This window comes from Alosa pseudoharengus, unplaced genomic scaffold, assembly GCF_046254945.1.
Source record: "Alosa pseudoharengus isolate Yale_2024_CS ecotype anadromous, Long Island Sound unplaced genomic scaffold, YU_APseudo_1.1 YU_APseudo_1.1_scf_22, whole genome shotgun sequence".
NCBI classification, from domain to species: Eukaryota; Metazoa; Chordata; class Actinopteri; order Clupeiformes; family Clupeidae; genus Alosa; species Alosa pseudoharengus.
The window spans coordinates 31,876,770-31,895,407 of record NW_027468680.1 but is presented as its reverse complement, the minus strand read 5'-3'; the positions used below and the strand labels follow the sequence as shown (position 1 = coordinate 31,895,407).

Genomic DNA, 18,638 nt, shown 5'->3' with positions numbered 1-18,638 from the left:
TCAGCCTACCTTCCCCCATTATGACTCTCACACATTAGTCTATACTCAATACACTCACTGTCACACACATACTCAGAAACACTCATTGTATAAACACAGTCATACACATTCGCATTCACTTACAACCCCCCCCCCCCCACACACACACACACACACACACACAGTATACTGTAGCTGAGCAGTGCAGTGGGACCTGATGTGAAAAGTGGGAAGAGTCTGCTTTCACATCCACCGTGGTGTATTGGAAAGAAGGTTACCGCTTGCATGACTGAGCACAGTGCAAAACAAAGGCTGTGGGGGAGAGCCAGTGTTGGCTCTTTTAATATCAGTCATAACAAAAACATCAGACTTTCAATACATGACCCAGGAGTGGACCCACATGTAGTAATGATCCTCGTTGAATGGGTCAGTCCATTCCCATTTGCCCTAAACCTGTAGAGGTTCGACAACAAAGTAACAGACCTTGTTATGTTGTTGTTACTTGTCATGTTATTTACTTAATTCTCCCTTTTTTGTAGTTGAGTCAATAGCAAGTTGACAGTTCAGATTAGAGATTCATTTTTTTTTTTTTTTTTTTTTTTTAAAGTTGCTCGGCTAATGGTGCATTTCCTTTGCAATTGCAGTTCTATTAAAATTTTAACAACACCCACACCCTGGTATTGCTAGTTGACAGTATCTGTATAAAGATGACAAAAGCTGACAGTTGTAAAAGCTGTACAAGTTCATTTCCATAACTAGAGCTTTGCTAAAATTACTAAAAAAAAAAAAAAGCCAAATGAAAATTTGATCCTCTCCCACAATCCCACCAGTTCTCTAGCTACAATCACCCTGAAATCTAACACCTTTTGTTGACATATTCAGAGATGGGTCCCTCACTCCCCCTCCCCCATTCCCCCTGCTGCTGTCACCTCCCCTGAAGTGAACCTCACCCTGACAAACCACGCTCTCCACGAGTTCACCGCCAGTTTGTTTGGGTCTGGGCCAATTCATTCGGCTGTGATCAGGTTCACAAATCGGCCACAGATAAATCTCCACGCGTGCCTTGGATTGGTGACACAGGCAGAAATGGGGGAATGTGCAGTGATGAAAAGTCTTCCCTAGCTTCGTTGTTGTTAGTTGCCATTAGATCATGCTTATTTGCCGAGCCCTTTTTGGACAGTGGCTTTTCGCATGATTTCTCATTCACTGGCTTCTTGATGCTGTGACTTGTTCGTTGTTCACAACATGTTTTCCCTGGCCATTTCATGTCATTCAGAGGACTGAGTTTGTTTGTTTGTATTTTTACTAGATAGGGCATGGGGAAAATATTCTCAATTCTTCCTTAGCTGTGTTAATATAATTTCACAGACATGCTATGGCTAAAGACTGATGCACTGTACTGTATCATAATGTTATTACACCATACCGCTGCGGTGTGATGATTTATAGCCTACTTTTCTTTTAGTTATTTTATGTTGTAATTTAGATTGCTGATGAAGTAAAGCAAATGTTTGTCCCATAACCTTATTTCTAATTCACTGCACTTGTGCTTAAAGCATGCATAAAGTTCATGTATGCATAAAATATTTGGTTGCCATTTAATTATGTAAATCATATGTTCATTCTGCTGTTTTAAAGATCACAAATGCAACTCACAGAGTAGCCCACATCCAGGAAGGGTCTTGTCACCAGTTTGTCTGCTTGTATAGGATGTGTGGTATCAGAGACAAGTATGAAAGATTTATACGAAAAGACATCAGCGCCATTTAAAGCACAGCTCTGGAGTTACTCTGTTTCCATGGTAACGAGGAGTGCGAGACTTGGTACCATCCTCCAATTTACCCTACCCCCCTACCCCCCTCTCCTCAATGCCAACAGAATCCCCATTGGCCTTCCCCGCTTGTCAGAGGGATTGTAAACACAAACAAGTGGTTTCCTGGGGTCTAAAGAGAGAAGTCAAGAGAGGGCCTGACATCTCGTTCGGTTGCATCAGAAAGCACAGTCAAGAAGCTGAAAGTGACACACAGACACACACACACACACACACACACACATGGCTGCACAATCACATGCTCCACTTCCCCTAGTAGCCCTGAAACCCACTGGCCCCCCTGACCTCGCCCTCTCCTTCTTATACTCCTCCCACCCACACACATACGCTCTCACACACCGACACACACACACACACCCTTCTCTCACCAAAACATCCCCTGCACGTGGTGAATCCTGCCTGGAAACCAGGAAGGGGGATTCCGCTCCTCTCCAATTGGACGAGCTCCATAGCAACCGCGTTTTGCCAGGCTAGCCATTCAGGCAGAGCGTGAGAGGCACACTGACCCAATGACAGTGTAGCACAGTAGACACACTGACCTGGTAACAGTCTCCTGACCACCTTATCCCGCCTTCACCCCAGCCTCATTGGCTCGGAAAAGCTTCTCTGTCCATTTGCAGCGTGTTCCTTCTTCTGTAGCGGCTCCTGTCATTCACTCATTCATATTCATATCTCTTTCCAGCACAGTCATCAAAATATTTTTGCCCAGCCTCTGCAGAGTCTCTGGGACTTAACATCAACGGGTTGTCATCCGTTCCTTGCTCGTAGATAAAAGGGGTGAAATCCATGCTCTCTTCCTAGTACTCATACACAAGTATACCAATCATTTGTTGTGCATATTGTTTATAAGAAAGCTTTGAAAAGGACTGGTAAGTCCTTCAGGATATGCATATAGGATTGGTGATTTAAAGTGGACTGGTGAGAATGCAGCAGGAGCAGTCAGAGCCCAAGTTTTTGAACTTTAATGCAACTCCAAACAAGAGCAAGGTGATAGCAAGTGCTGGATCCATCTGCACTCATTGTGAGTAAGATGTGAAACCTGATTGCCTCTGGAAGAGGCAGTGGTGTCATCTGGCAGCGCGCCAGCTGCATGTGTTCTATATGAAATTCTATCACCCATATAGAATAATACAATGCTCTATAAATAACTTTTGTTATCACAGCTGAAATCTTCACTGGTTTGTGTGTGTGTGAGTGGTGTGGAGGGGACCATAATCATACACAATCGAGGGTATGTTGTGATGAATAAAGCATGTGTATGGCTTTCCATACGCATATGATCCTACCCTTATACGTCTGGTCCGGCCCAGAGATGCTGCTGATCACAGACACTGAGAGAGATCCTCTGTCTGCAGCCCCTTGCCACTGCTCTCAGGTGAAGACAGTGTGAATAATTGAGCAGTCGGTGGGTGGGAGAGGCTCTGACCCTCGCCTCTTTTCAGAGGCAGGCAGACGCAGGCTTGAGGAGAGCAGACTCTAGCTCAGTCAGCCGCCCCGCGAGCCACCCTGAGGCCACGCAAAGATGCCGTGGATATGAAGCAATGACACCCGATCTCCCTCAGGTAACCGAGAGGCCTCAGACACAGACGATTTCTTTTTCTCTCCGTCTGGTAAACAAACGGTTGTGTGCGTTCACCCCTTCGGGCCTACGTGTGCCTTCACCTCTCCCTCTCAAGTTTTTTGTTGTTGCTGCCGTTGTGTTATCCTAACGTCACCTGCACCTGGAGACCTGGCCTAGTTCTGCTTCTGACTGTTCATTTAAACGCCTGTTGTTTTCACAACTTCTTTAAGCATGTGGGGCTTCATTCTATTCAGGCATTAGATCATCAGTATAAGGCTTTGGAGCCTGATGTTATTCTTTGTCAACACAGTGATGATGGCAGAGCTCGTACACACATACACACACAGACCAGAAGGCCTGCCTTCCACATGGCTGCCCCCGGCTCCTGTCCTTTGGATCGGGCACAATCTAGGAGTGCAAGAGCCCTGCGGGGGTCAGAGACCCCTGTTGTACAGTATTACAAATGGAAATCTGCCTGTGTCCATCTGTTCTTGTGCTACTCCTCCCCTCCCGACCGACTGTGGCACGCTCCAGTGACTCCTGTCACTTTCAGCCAGTGCAGTTAAAGGGGGATTTGGTGCTTTTGTGGGAATTATGTGCTACTGTTTTGATCTCTCTCTGTGGGTCCTTCACCCTAAGAGATCCTGGATTTTTTTTCTCCCTCCTCCTTCGATTGCTCCCCCTGGGATGTTTGTAGAGTTCCTTAAATAGATCCCATTAATCCTCTTTGAAGATCAGTGACCCACAACGCTGTGTGAGACTGGATGTATGCATGGAAAAGGCAAACAGAGAGGAGTGGAGATGAAAAGATAACCGCAACCTGAGCTCTTAAGACGCCGCACACAATTAATCCTTCATCACAGCCTGACCTTTTCAATGTTTGTACAGTATCTTTCAATTTAATTGGTATTCGAGGGCAATCCAGAGTCATATATGATCCGCTGTTTTCTGTATTATTGATATGGGTATGATAATGGGTTTGAAAACAGTATTGTGGCATTTCATTTGTCAAAGAAGGGGTTAGAGGTTGTATGATGCCTTTCGTTTTCCCTCTGCTTTAGTTGTGGACATAAGTCATAATCCATGAACCAGTGGCACATTGAAGTGGTTGATAGCAATCAAGAGTTTACAGACCCAGGGCTTGGTGGTTTCCATGGTGGAATGTGGTGTAGCTCTGATCTGCTTTAGCCAGACGAGATCTGACGCAAACAGTGTTTGAACCTTCTGTGTGTGTGTCATCCAAACACTGAAGGCCAGTCTTCTTACTCCCCCATGAAAATATTCATGCACACATTTCCCTGCAAAACCATGCAGACTCACACACGCACATTTCCCAGTGAACGGTACAAAAAGCCTCAGACACGTGCAGTGTTTGTTGACCAGATGTGAACACGGTGGTCAGTGAATGTTCTTAATTCACACCTGTGTTTCTGAGCAGGTACAGTAGAACTCATGAGAAGGGTTAATGAGGTTGAATTACTTCAAATAGGTGTCAGTGAGTGCACAACTTGCAGGCCAGCACTTAGGATTCAGACATTTCAGGCACCCAAACATACATGAATCTCATTCTTCAGACATTTCCAGCTTTCAATAATACATGCAATGTTATCACTCCTGTCCCATTTACATGTGATCCAGTAGGCCCAGGCTCCCGTAAGCAGATAAGCTGGTGTTTATTTAAAGCTTAATTACCTGTAGATGGCTTGAATTGGGCCTACATGAAGGGGGCCAAGATAGAAGCCTATTCATTCAGGCCACAGGGCTCCACTGATGGCCTCTCTCATCAACTGCTAATTATTCTGCCAGGACCCAAGGGCTCCGGTTTCAGCCTCTGCTCCGCTACTAAACATGTATCTGCCATCATTCATATTTAACCATCATCAGTTATCTGGCTACAATGTAGGAAGCAGACAGGCCCTTACGCTTGACACAGTGCAGAGTCCATAAAAAGACAGAGAGAGAGAGAGGACAAAAAATGAGAAATCCTACATTCAAACACCTGCCAGGAGACATGCAGGTTCAAAAACACACATCCATCTTTGAGCTCAATAATAAGTGACTCACCTATGCAACGAGCAGACACTTGCTGTCTCAACAGAGTTTTTATCATCATTTTGCTTCAAGGTTTAAACAGGCTATCTAATTGTAGGCAAAGTGCCACTCATACATAAAAGGTAACAAAGAAATATCTGATCCATGTCAGGTTTCAGATAGAAACAAAAGTCAGGATTAGTTCAGACAGGATGAAAACATTGCAGAGTAACACACATACAGTACATACACACACAGAGAGAGAGAGTCAAAGAAAGAGAGAGAGAAAGGACTTGTAGAACAGTATGTGCATGTGAACCTGATACAGGTGTAAACGCTGGAGAAATGGAGCAGGGCTTGTCCCTCTGTGACCCAGCCCTGTTGGGCCTTCTCTCTCTGAGACACAAGACTGAACCAGAGACGGTACACACAACCAGCTGCACACACCGCACACACCAGTAGAGGCGAGTTGTGGCACGGCGCAAGGGACAGCTTGGCTCCCTACACACAACACACACACCAGCAGTGGCAAAACATGTATGTGTGTGTGTGTGTGTGTGAAGCCAAGCATTCTCACTTCACCATGTCTTCCAGCAAAACCATGCATACTTGATCAGTGTATATGTGTGTGTGCCATTGGAGTGTGTGTCACGTGGAGTAAGCTGAACGAATGGCACGAGATGATAGTAAGTCATGTCTGTCCTCCAAACAAAAGAAGCCAAGTTTTCTCATTCCTCCATGAAAATATTCATGCACGTTTCCCAGCATAAGCATGCAGATACAGAGAAAGAAGGTTCTTTTTTGAAAGTGCAAAACAATGGACTGACATTTTTACATTCAATACATCTTCCTCCGATGTTCCTCTGATGTCAGTGTGGAACAGAGTATTTGTGCCATTGGCATGGGTGATGGGTGGAGGACGCCGGCTGCGCCTGGTATCCCATGTGTCCTCGCTGGCTAGTAGTGGCACAACGCATGGGACACTTGGCCTGGCTGGCCCAGCACTCTCCAGGTGCCAGGCACCTCTGTGATGGCTGACATGCACCAACAAGCCCTTTGAGCGGTTCCTCCGGAGCAATTTGTACTTACAGCGGCCAGTATAATTATCCACTAGTCGCCAGGGTAGCTCCAGGCCCACAGCCAACTGTAACCTTATAGCCGCTCCTGAAAGATGCAGGGGCTATTAAGCCCAAAACACTTTGATATCGCCCTGCTGCCACTGCAAGCTGTGAATCAACCGGTCTCCCTGACACAGCTGCCTTTTGTGTTTTTTTTCCGTGATTTGACATTTTATTAAGTGACTAACAGCTGCAGCACTAATGATATTTTGGTGATTTTAATGCACTTGAAATTTGGAAAGTTGGTAACGTCCACTTGATGCTTGTACAGAAAGTGTTGTGATTTGACATTTATTGACAAACAATTGGATTAGTAATTATATGTTGGTCTTTTTAGGGCTCTTGATGTTAGTTCACAAAGTTGGAGACATCATCAATGTGATGCTTGTAGTTTTGTGTTTTGACATTTGTTGACAAACAGTAGGAGTAATAATGCTACTTTGGTGGTTTTAGTGCACTTCATGCAAGTTCAGAAAGTCTCATTTATTCAGAGGATGGTTAGCAGGATCCAGCTCATAGACACCACATTGTCCATTATTACTCACAGTCATGTGATGGGCCAAATGTAACTTTTGCTTTCAGTGCTCCTGGACAGCGTATGGCCTGGGAACCATCAGACCATCCACAGCAGAAGGTGCCACGCGGTCTGTAGATGTGGCTGATGCAACACTCAGAGGTGATGTCATGGATGTATCGGCCTCTTAGAAGCCCTGCTGCGGAACAGACTGCGAGAGGGCGTTTCCTGTGTGGTAAGAGCGCGAGACTCGAAGGCGTCACGAGGGACAGAGAGAGCCCTGAAATAGCCATCTTCACTTCAGACTGATAAAGATCTCTTTCTTCTTCGCTGTTTGTTGTCAGGTTTGTTTTGTGCATGTAATGTGTGATGGTTAGCAAAATAACTGTAGGCCAAGTAATGTGATGGCAAAGCACTTGGAAAGGAAAATAATATATTTTAACTTATTTATTTACTTACTTATGACAAAATTATGCACAGATTAATTGATTGCAAGTTGTCCACTTCTGAGATTGCCACTGATATTACTATTGATATGGGTTGTGAAATGTTTGAAGTAGAGGGTTGAAGGGAATATTCATGGCCAAAACATATGAAAGTCATCTGACCCATGGTGATACAGGTAATCAGTGGGTGACCTCAGACATGTCTGTCTCTAGTTTCACCCCTCGCCTTCTTCACACACACACACACACACACACACACACACACACACAGAGAGAGAAACAGAAAACAGACACACCAACACACATGAACATAAACAGCCAAACACACATTATCACACTCACACATACTCATACACACACAGACCTGCAAATACACACATATACATGTAGGCACACATGAACATGCCCCAGACTATGAGCGATGGGTAACGGTCATGGCGTCATGGCAACATAATGCCCTATTATCTCCCTGGGTGATCTTAGGCACCGCTTCATTATTTATCCCCATCTGTTTCAAATAATGGTCATACAATCACGGTCACGCCAATCAAAACGGCGAAGCCAAAGAAAACATGAGTTGAGTTACAGTAATGAATATGCGTGAGGTGTCGCAAGGTATGAACGTGAATTATTTATCCCTGCACAGCAGAAGAGGCAAAATGATAGAAAAATCAATCCCCCTGTCCCCCTATTTCTGAACCAGACTGTGGTGAAATCCAAGCCGAGGTTGAGAACATCATATACCAGGGCAATGCAGGCCCCCTTAATGTATATCCCATGAATATTTTACACTTTTCCCAAGGAGAACAGAGGGCAGAGAACCCCAAGGCTCCTTGAATACTAAGCGATATACTGTCTGCATCAACACTGACCTCACACTGAGTACTTGGACTGTGTGTAAGTGTATATGTGACGTTCCCGCATGTGTGTGTGTGTCTGTGTCATTATGGCCACAGATTGGGTCAGATGGAGAGCATTCCGCATTCCGTCCTGACCCGTTCCTTCTGACCAGTGGAGGAGGGGTCATTGGCATTGGGTGACCTGCGGCCAAGGTTATGTGAACCCCCCACCCCCTGTGGTCCAAGGGTGAAGTCAGATTCCCTAACACGCGGAAAACAAAAGTGCTGCCAATCACAGAGCCAGACAGCATACCAACAAACAACACAAGAGCACCATTTGTGGGACTGCAGAATGAAAGGCTTAAAGCCCACGAAGGGAGCTCATACCCCACTATTCTCTATTGGTAATATTGATAACCAAAGGTAGGAGGCAAATAAATTTCATCTAATGACTTTCTGATAATGCAATTTAACCTGTAGGGCATAAAGAATGCATGTATTGATGTGCATGCAGTGGATAGTCCAGATGGAAATGTTGTTGTGCCAGCCAGTTTGCCAGTTAATTCTTGGTCAAGTATCCTGTGTAATGCTCATCAGTAGTTCTGATAATTGTAGTATTGGTTATTTGGATTTGTGTACATTGACCAAATTATCCCCTAAAGTGAAAATATATGTGAAAGGTTAGCAGTTCAGATCAGTGAAATCTCCATAATTCTATACATCCCATAAATCCCCTGGAGCTTTCTAGGGGAAATCCCATAGGCTCTTATTCATGGATGGATGATCTAATGTGTTTTGCTCATTAAGCAAATTGTTTATCTCAAGGTAATGTGGTGAACTGAATAACACTCCATGGGCCTGTAGTCTGAGTGCATGTGCTCATCTTTTTTTCTTGTCTTTTTCTCTCTCTCTCTCTCTCTCTCACACACACACTCTCTCTCTCTCTTCCACTCTAGTGAATGGACAGAGTGGCTTCCGTATGACATCATCACATATGGTGAGGTGCAGCAGATGTTCCCTTGAGCTAACAAACAAAAACACCAATTAAGTCTCACCACCAGATAAATACCATTTGAAATGTGTTTAAAATCAGTAACAGTGGTTGTTAGCCTTAATTGGTAAGTAAAAGTGCAAAAGGTCCTATGTATACCAGTATTCCACAGTTCCCAACCTGTATGTTTGTGTTTGTGTGTGTGAAGGAAGGGGGGGGGGGGGGGTTGTAGTGAGGTTGACCAGCATACGACCACAATCTCAGACTGTGAGGTGACATAGTTTAGACAGCCTCTCTAGACAAGATCTCTTTGATGTTGCTGGTCTATCTGCTGAATGATCAATAGATCCGTGGGTAAAAAAATAAACCTAACATCAAAGCAAACGGGGTCCGCGAGTCACCGTATCACGTGCTTGTGTTTTATTAATGCTGTGGCAAAGGGCTTTCCTTTGATAGTGAGACCAAAATTGCAAGAAGAGAAGCCAGAGAGAGAGCGAGATGATTGCAAGCATATCATTGTATCTTCCCCCCAGCATTTAATTAATAATGTTAAACTCATTCAGGGGTTCAGTGAGTCCGTTTTGGCACATGGATTAATTTATTTTTTAATAAGTACAACTTTTTGTATAACTATTATAAAGTTTTATTGGACTCTCCTTGAGGGAACAGGTTATGAAAGCACATAATTACATTGACACACATTTTACAGAGTAATTCTTTGATAACTTAATGGCTAGACTCCAGGTTTTTTCATTTGAATGCAGATTAATTGATTCACATCTTAATGATGTTTTCTCACCTCCACTGTAGGAAAGAGGATTTATGGGGAGCTTTTGGCAGTCATGCTGTTATGTATGAACACAATGGAGCAGCTTTTAAATCATTTAGGATGTAATACAGTGTTTTGAGATGTCAGGTGTAATGAATACAGAGGATAATCATTGACTTCCTGTTCCCCTGGACAAAGTGATGGAGCTACATTGTGTCCTACCGACACATTGTGCCTCTAATTATGATAAAGTTGCTTGTTAAAGCTTTAGCAGAACTTCTTCAAAAGGAAAAACAAAGGTCCACAGAGCAATTCAAAATCTTTAAAGAGCATCTGAACCCCTCGGATATCGAGTAAAAACACAAAAAGAGGATAATTCTTCAATTTTTAATCACACAATCACTGGTGACCTCTGGTTTTTCGATTTCATATCTTTGTTCTGGGGAGTGTGGCAGATCAGTGGGCTTTAATTAGTACCCACCCCCATCATGTTGGTCTGGGGTGGTCTTGCATCAAAACTAGCGGGATATATTGGGGGTCAGCAGGCATCCTAGAGAGCTGAATAATTGTGTGAAGTGTACCCCCGCACGCACATGCACACACACAAACACACACTCACACACACACCTCCACCTCCTGACAGCTGCACTGTGTGTATCACTCCAGCATCCTCAGTGGTACACAACAAATAAAGCAGCTCGGTGTGTGTCCAGCAGCAGGGAATCATCTATATCTATCTGAGCTTTTTACACCTTCCTGTTTTTATCTCACCCAATCAATAGTACCTCTTGCCGGACTCACGGCACCTTGTGTTTGATGTCCTACACCAAACCTGTTTACCCCCCACCCCCCACCCCCAACTCCCCAACACACTCTCACACAGACACCACACCACACCCTGTCTTTTGTTTCTGTCGGCTATAACAGCTTTTGAAGTGTTGTCCTACAAAAGCCACCTCCATTCTCCCTTTTCCCTATATATATATATAAACTTGTTGCCCTTGAGCTATGTGGTCATTAACATGAGTGGTGGCCATTGCAGGCTCTTACACAAATACGTACAGTACAAGAATGTATGCTCAGTCATAAATATTAATGCATTTAAAAACCCAGGAACATATGGATTGTATTCATAATGCATGGCCGTCGAGGGAGCGAATGGCAACCTAAGTTATCCTACACAGCTGCATATGCAAGGAAAACAGAGCGTTAATCCTCTTTCAGCGTGCGCCGCTGGGTAGAGCCTCCCTCCAGCTAGCGCAGCACAAGGCTCATCACATTGTCTAATGAGACAGTCAGTGTTTCTAGGTCACTCTGTCCCGAGAAGCAAGATGAAAGCTGCTTTATTGATCTTCTGAGAAACACAGAAAACGTGAGCTGAAGAGTGCTATAGTCTGTCTGTAACCCCCCCCCCACACACACACACACACACACCCCACCCCAACTGCAAGCGTAGATGCTTGTGCACGTGTATGCACACTCTCACAAACATCATTGCAATAAACAAGCATGCACACAGACATTCTCTAACACACACACACACACACACACACACACAGTCTGGAGCCAACTCCTCCCCACCCCACCTCCCAGCAAATAGGTTTCCCGCTAAGTGTGACTCTCCCCTTGTTTTTCCAACTGTTAGTCCATTCGTGTGCACTGGAATGGACATGTGTTGACATGAAGTTGCTCAGAAGGTTCTGATTTGTGTCACAAGGATGCTGGAATTAAAAAAAAACAAGAACGGTTCAGATTGGGTCTACAGATGTTTTCTAGACTAAATAAATGAAAACAAACACGTGCAACATACAAATCCCTGAAACAAAGTGATACAATTTACAAGGTGTAGGAGAATATTGTGAAATATTTGCCATTGCTACTTTTTACTGATATTTGTCAGTGCCCTCATTCATTGAAGGCTCTATGCAAAGGGATTTGAATGAATTTGTAGCCTTTTTAATTATTTCATTCTTACTGTACTGTATTTTGAATATGTGAAGCTGTGTAAAATGTGATAACATGAATGAGGAACAGGGGCGTGCAGAGACCTTTGAAGGGGCAGAGGCTCAAATTTTAAAAAAGGGCACAACAAAATTTTCAGAAAACGTGTTAACTTTATTTAAAACTTAATTTTGATTACAACCCAATAGAGAATACATAGGCTACATGCAAATTATATCAAAATAATGTCCTATTCCCTAGCCTATAAAGCTTTAATCATCTGAACCTGAGCTGGACATTTTTTTTTTTTTGCATTTAAATTCTAGCATTATGCTATTTCAATGATGATGGTGCGACAGGCTATTATATGGTTTAGCAATTTGCAAAGTAGTCTAATGTACTGATAAACATTTGATACATTTTCATATTTATTCATTATGTATCAAGAAGAATGGGTGTAAATAGCAGACAGAGCTGTAACACATTTTTCTAATTTGTCTCCTTGGTTCTGAAAATTCAATAGGAGTGCATGTAGGCCTACTGTAGCCAGGGCACAGACAGATAGGTCGTGTGTCGCACACATCTAAGATTCTAGGCTTATAAATCACACAATTAAATCCCGTTTACAGAGGTCTCTAGCCCAGCGGTCCCCAACCACTGGGCCGCAGGACATTCCTAACCAGGCCGTAGCCTACGACATGAGTTTAAAAAAATGCATGCAAACTAAACTAAATTTAATTCGCAATAATGTCACGTTTTTACATGGCTTAGGCCTATATGCAGTTGTTTGATTGCACGCATGTTTGCATTTTGCAAGGTCTATTTTCTTACGTCTGTCTGTCCCGCCTTCAACACTTTTACATATTGCCTTCATCGCTGCGCAGCCTCAGGTCAGCTCACTTCACTTGATCAGTTCTTGGCGAACAGTAGTGTCACACGAAGTTAGCTAAACTGCTAGAATGAGCAACAAAAAACAAGCATCTTTAGCAGGTCACTGGCCAGAGTGTTTGAGTTGCGAGAGCCGCTGCAGAGATTTCTTACAGAAAAAAAGTCACCGTTAGCTGCACATTTTATGATGAGGACTGGGTGTCAAAACTCGCTTACCTGTGTGACATATTCGGGTTGCTTAATGACCTCAACCAGTGGTGCAAAAGGTGGGTATGCGCTATATGCGACGCATAGGGGCGCAGCTCCATGGGGGCGCCAAAGCGATGGTAAAAAAAATAAAATAATATATTTGGTATTTTCTATATGTAGCTACTGCTGTCCGTTTCTGAATAATTTCAACATTTTCTCAATGTTCGATAACATTTTAGAGGACTAACAGGCTAGAGTACGCGCCCTATCTCATAAGATTCCATCATAGAATTTTGACATAGAAGAGGGAGTGGGGGCGCCGTGAGCGCTGGGCAAGCAGATAGGCCTACGAGTAGTGAGTTGCCATCTATGGAAAAAGATGGATACAGCAAAAGAAGCTGTTGACGACTAAAAATAGAAAAAGAAAGAGGGAAAAGGAGATGGCATGTCAAGGGATGCAACAGCAGTTAAATAAGTGGACGGTGAAAGGCAACAGGTAGGATTTAAAGTGATGACGTCTGTACTTGGAGGCTTGCAAATATGAATGTTAGACTAACTAGCGTTTGTTAAGCATAATGCCGATTGAAACATAGCCTATTCCATTCAGATAGCTAGGTGGCTACCATGCTCATACTGCACTTTTAATGGCCAACTGCAAACAGAAATGTCATGCTAGCAGCAACTCATTACATGTTTCTATATCCTAACAATGAAGGCTCCTTGTAATAACTTAATATTGTGTTGTCAATGTGGCGCAAACAAACAAGGCTAGAGTGCCTATCAGCCTTATCCATTGTGAGCAATAGCTGGCAAAAGGACGTTATGAGAACCGTTTAGACTCTCTTAGAGTGGCAATGCACCATTTATCAATACTTATCAAGTGTAACATCAAGTTAAACATCAAATTGGCAGCATTTCTTTAAAAACATATTCAATAGACACTAATGCACAGTAATAGTGTAAATTAATTGGCCTTTTGTTTTACTTTAGTTGTTTGTGTTTTTTTTAGGGCTGTCAATCGATTAAAAAAATTAATCTAATTAATTACATACTCTGTGATTAATTAATCGCATATATCATTTTTTCTGTGAAAGTATTTTAAATATTTAAATTCAAATTAATCATTGAATAATCAGCATTAGTGATATTAAAGTTCAAAAACTCTTTTATTATTATTTTCACTATTCAAATAATGGCCATAATAATCTATGATATGATCTAATATGCTGAGGAAATAAATTCAAAAGTGCTTCGGGAAGAAGTTTTTTTTTTCACATACAAGGCATTTCAGGCCACAGATATAACCTAGGCTAGGGGACACAATGAAAATAAATGAACACTCCCCTCAATATCAACACTTATTTCTTTGCATTGATGTGTGACTATAGAGTTGATGTACTCCGGTGATATGCAAATTCCTTGCTGCAGACATTGCAGAGGAGGACTTTATTTTCAACACTTTATTTTTATCCAATCAATGATCCAGGCAGCACGTTCTTCTATCTCCTTCATTTTACAGTCTAATTTTTACTGACTAGAACGGCTCGGGGTCAAAGGTCATACGGAATCGATTAATCTGCACTAATTTTTTTAATCAGTTATTTTTTCTCAAATTAGGGGAGCGCGGGGCACAAAGTAACACTTTTTGGTTATGGCTAAATAATTCTAAAATCATTTGAGTTTCACTAGTTATACTTTTTAACAAGCAACATACATATCTCTGTTACACATATGCACTGGAAGTTTGTTTGTAGGAGCTACTGTTCTTTTACAATTCCACCGAGAGTGGCGATAGGTGAAATGTTACAACCTGCCCCATATGCGGGGTTAGTTGTAACACTCATCCCAAAGGCTGTTTTTAATTAAATTAATTCAATAAATGTATCTGAATGTGTATGATAGAATAGGATCTGACTATTTATGATACATAAGTCATGAACTAACAACAGACGTGTCGAAAATTGACTTTATTTTCTATACGGAGAAATAACATGAGAAATATGCGCCAATGGAAGCTAAGAGTCTAACCAAGGTCAATCCTGCCAAGAAAAGCCCTCAAACCTGAAAACACATGAGGCAAAATGCAAAACATCACAAAAACTAACTAAACTAACACTAATACGCGCATATTTTTGTATTGCAACATCATTATACAGTATGAGTGGCTTAGTTGTAACAGCGCGTTACAACTAACCCCGCTGGGTCACGTTTGTTATAAAATAAGCTAGCTCCTGCTATGAGTTGGCTACATGTTTCAAAACGGTGTTCATTTTTAGCCTACAAGACGGTTATTAAGATGATACAAGATTGGAGTCAGTGAGCTGCACCCACAACTCAGTATTGGAAAGACAAGTACAACCTAGACATTTACGTTGATGTCTTCAAAAGGCGTTTTGCTGCAGATCTACGTGGAAACACGTCCATACTGACTGAAAATTTGTGGAACACCGTCTCATAGTAGTGTGATTAACTGACCAATAGCATGCCTCGATCAACCCCCTGCAAATAGGGAAAAAGTCCGTGTTACATTTAACCCCGCGTTACTTTGTGCCCCGCGCTCCCCTAATTAATCGAAATTAATCAGTTATTTTGACAGCCCTAGTTTTTTTTTTTTTTTGTTTTTTTTTTTTTTTGGGGGGGGGGGGGGGCGCCAATATTGTTGTTGCATACCCCTCAAAAATGGTTAGTTGCGCCCCTGACCTCAACCTGTCACTCCAGGGGAGAATGACGACTGTCTTTAAATTGGCAGATAAAGTCGCTGCATTTAAAGCCAAGCTTGATTTGTGGGGACGACGAGTGGACCGGGGTGTATATGTTCCAAACAGTAGTGGGGGTTTTGGGAGAGACTGAGGCAGGGCCCTTTCTCTAGCAGCTGGTGCGCGATCACCTTGTTGCGCTTTCAAATGAGTTTGAGCGTTACTTCCCATCCTCCAAACAAAGATCCACGGCAAACCAATGAGTGGGTCCGCAACCCATTTGTCAATATCCCGAATAGTCCTAACTTGTCAGCGCAGGAGGAAGAGCAGTTGATCGAAATTGCAAATGACGGTGGTCTTAAGAGTGTGTATAAGGAAACCTCTCTGGCGGGTTTTTGAATCAAAAACAAAGCAGAATATCCCGAGATATCCCGAGATAGATATTTTTTTAAGCATGTTCACACTTATAGATGTAGCTTCAAGTTGTTCAATATTCAGAGTTCATATTGTTCCATTTTCACTTCTTCAAGTTCACGTTTTTCACAAGAGATCGTTACCTTCACTGTTCATACATAACTGGAGCTAGTTCTTTTCAAGTAATGCATGCACAACACATATGGAACATGGAACCCCCGAACCCCCTCCGCCGCCGGTCCGTGAAAAAAAAATAGGAATCAAACCGGTCCATGGTACATAAAAGGTTGGGGACCCCTGCTCCAGCCCACATTTGGTGAAAAGAAGACCTCATTTGGTATTTTGAAGCCACAATATTTCACTTGTAATAACATACTAACGCAAAACATAGAAGCACGCCGCAAACGTTATACACAACCTTTTGCTCTAGAATATCTTTCACAGCAGTTTTTTTTTCAAAATAATAGTCCCCCTTCTGTATTCAACAATGCACACAATATTCCCATGCCAATATTTCAGGCTGTGGTGCACTTGTGGCCAAATAATTCACACCATTCGAACCCTCTTCTGCAGCTCTTCATATCACAGCCCATAATTTTTGGAAATAATATAATTAATTTGGTGTTTGGGGGCCACTTATACACAATATTTTACTTGTAATAACACGCTAACGCAAAGCAGTAGAAGTACACCGCAAACGTTATAAAGAATCTAATGCTATGGACTACCTTTCACTACCTTTCAGAGCAGTTGGTTTTTCAAAATAAAAGTCCTACATCTCTATTGAGCTGCATTCTGTGTATGAAAGGTGCTATACAAATAAAGCTTATTATTATTATTCAACAATTTACATAATTTTCCAATGCCAATAATTTCACGCTATGGTCACTTGTGGCCAAATAAATCACATCATTATAACCCTTTTCTGGAGCTCTTCGTATCACAGCCCATATTGTTTGGAAATAAGACTTCATTTGGTGTTTGGGGACCACTTGAAATATTTCACTTGTAATAACACGCTAACACAAAAATGTAGAAACACACCACATATGTTATTAAGAACCTATTGTTATGGAATATCTTTCACAGCAGTTGGTTTTTCATAGTAAAAGTCTTACTTCTCTATTCAACAAGTTTTCACATGCCAATATTTCAGCGTGTCAAACGTGTCAGGAAATAGGTCACATCATTTTATCGCTCTCATAGAGATCTTCATGTCACATCACATATCTTCTAAAAAATGTAAGTGTGTGGTTCTGTATGGCAATTTGATATATTTTACTTGTAATAACATGCCCAGGCTTGAGGCATGGCACAAATATGACAAAGAACCTATACCTGAACAGTACCTTTCACACAGGTTTTTTTTTTTTAAACAAAAAAGTTCTACTTTTCTAACAATCAACCTAAGTTGCCTCGGAAGGTGAAATATTACAAAGGGCCCCAAACACCAAATGAAGTCTTATTTCCAAAAAATACGGGCTGTGATAGGAAGAACTCCCGAAGAAGGTTAGAATGGTGTGATTTATTTGGTCACAAGTGCACCACAGTCTGAAATGTTGGCATGGGAAAAGTATGTCAATGATAGGACTTTTATTTTGAAAAACAAACTGCTGTGAAAGGTAGTCCACAACAATAGATTCTTTGTAATGTTTGCGGTGTGCTTCTACTGTTTTGTGTTAGCGTGTTATTACAAATTAAATATTTCAAGTGGCCCCTAAACACCAAATGAAGTCTTATTTCCAAAAAATATGAGCTGTGATACAAAGAGTTCTAGAAAAGGGTTAGAATAGTGTGATTTATTTGGCCACAAGTGCGCCACAGCCTGCAATATTGGCACGGGAAAATTATGCCAATTGTTTTATAGAGATGTCAGACTTTTATTTTGAAAAACCAACTGATGTGAAAGGTAGTCCATAGCAATAGATTCTTTATAACGTGTGCGGTGTGTTTCTACTGTTTTGCGTTAGCGTGTTATTACAAGTGAGATATTGCTGCTTCCAAACACCAAATTAAGTCTTCTTTTAACAAAATGTAGGCTGTGACATGAATAGCTCTGCAAAGGGAATTGGCGCCTAGAATCTCATGCGCCACACACGACTAACAACGTAGCCTATTCTATGTTTGTAGCCTAACAGTAAAATCAACTCAGCCGAATGTCTGCTGAATATCCAATCTGAATCTAATTTTACAGCACTGAACGACGTGTGGAGTTGGGTTAGTTAAACAACTACAGTAGCCTATGTCGTCGGCTTATGACGATTTAGAAAAGGTTTGCCTACTCTGTTTTATGAACTAGGTCTACTAACCTAAGCTACTACAACATAGTAGGGGAGACCGGGTATGGTTGTAACACATTTTTCTTCAGCACCTAAAACTACCATTTCTTTTAAAGCTACAGTTCTGGAACTTTTTGGCAAAGTACCCACAT

At 42.1% G+C, this 18,638-nt stretch overlaps 1 long non-coding RNA gene across 1 annotated transcript in view; it reads left to right on the top strand.

The window, feature by feature from the left end:
• Positions 1-18,638, top strand: part of LOC143139147 (uncharacterized) — a 22,008-nt gene extending 3,370 nt beyond the window's left edge. The window contains exons 2-4 of the long non-coding RNA XR_012990340.1: positions 7,103-7,269; positions 8,437-8,742; positions 9,276-18,638. This is a non-coding gene — a long non-coding RNA (uncharacterized LOC143139147). The remainder of the gene's footprint in view (positions 1-7,102; positions 7,270-8,436; positions 8,743-9,275) is intronic.